This window comes from Mixophyes fleayi, chromosome 11 (genome assembly GCF_038048845.1).
Source record: "Mixophyes fleayi isolate aMixFle1 chromosome 11, aMixFle1.hap1, whole genome shotgun sequence".
NCBI classification, from domain to species: domain Eukaryota; kingdom Metazoa; phylum Chordata; class Amphibia; order Anura; family Limnodynastidae; genus Mixophyes; species Mixophyes fleayi.
Window position 1 is genome coordinate 97,365,491 of NC_134412.1, and position 1,782 is coordinate 97,367,272.

Here is a 1,782-nt window from a genome sequence, read left to right on the forward strand (position 1 = left end):
AGAGAACATATCCTCTTCTAGAGCATGGATTACTGTATCTTGGTTCAACTGAAACTTTGGCTTGAAGGATGGCTTTGCACGCAGGACAGCCCCATCATCATGAAAGACAAGGAAAGTGGACTGGCAAGACAAAGTTTCCGATTCCAAAACACTTCTTGCTGAGGATATAGCCACAGGGAATTCCATTTTCCAAGTAAGAAATCTAATGTCACCAGAAGCGGCAGGACCAAGAGGAGGTTCCAAGAAGCTAGCAGTGGGACAGAAGATAGCTTTACATGTAGAACTTCCTGTATGAAAGTCTGGATCTCAGGTATAAGGTCCAATTTCTCTACAATCTGACAAAAGATCATTCTCGGAGCTGAGTGACATATCTGTTTAAGTCCACTCCCAGAATAAATACTGCAGAAATTGCTGTAACATACTGTTCCACCCACAGAATAATCCTGGTGGTCTCCTTCATTGCTAGGGTGCTTTTTGTGCCCCCCTTCCTGATGATTTAGATATGCTATCACCATAGCATTGTCCAACTGAATGTGAATTGGCCAGTCTTAGGAATTTCCGTGCTCTTACCAGAGCATTGAACAGCACTCTGAGTACGTTTATGGGTAGCTTTGTGTCCTAGCACCGCTCTCCATCCCTGTAGGCTGGTATCTGTGGTCCAGTCCCAAATGGAGGGACAGCTCTTGTTAATATTTTCCATCCTCAGAAACCAATAGAGGGACTGACAGATCTGTAGTGACAGTCCGAACAATTGTGTCACAAAGTGTGACTTGGCTCTGGATCACCTCGCTAGAGCTTAGATCTGGAAAACCTATGAGTGGAAGGATGCAACTTACACTGCTTTGAAAATAGATACAACTCCACCCCCCCAAATGTACCTAGCAAGAGAAATTAAAATTAAACTCCCCCCAAACTAAGACGGATACATTTATAGTAGTTGCCTCTTGTAGTATTTATTGTGAAAATGGTGGTGTCCGTTTCTGGAACTTTAATCCCGTGCATTAAACAAATCAGCCATCTATGGATTGAACTGCTGAAGTCCTATTCAATAAGGAAGGGTCCCAGGGAATGCAGTAATCTGTCTATACTAATGGTGGGAAATAAGATATCTCTATAAAAGGGCTTTTATGACACCTGTGAGACAGAAAATATGCATGTTAGACAACTACCAGAAAACAATAGCAAATACAACATATATTGGATTTAACAAACAGGCAACTCCTGTCCAAAATATGCCAGACAGCTAATACCCATTTCCAAGCATGGCACCGACAATGGGCATCACACTAGTCATCTGTAACCACAAGATTTAGTACAAAGCTGCAGCTGGAATCAGTAATCTATAGGAAACGTCTCTCCTGCTCATACACCGTGTATTCCCCACTGACACCACAAGGACCACACTGGTCAAGCGAACCAATCAGGTTAATTGTAAGGCGCAATTATCACCAACTGTGAGAAAGTACTAATTATCTGGATGCCACCAGGATCCCAGTGGATGCGAAGCTCAGATTTTATTGAAGTGCCCCTAGCAGGCTGGAAGTGGGCACCATCGCTGGTATAACGAGGGTGACATAATACAGGTAATCTACTGCTTGCACAGAACGGACTATTCTTATCAGTAGTAGTACAGCCAACAAAGTGGCTGCTTCCTCTGCGCGTCGGGGACTGGTTCACAACGACCTGCGGATGGGGGCACTGACTATGGAAAACCTTTACAATGTTGAAGGATGGCAACTCTTTCCGCTGCACCCCAAAATAATGACTGTCAAGGAAGCGTGG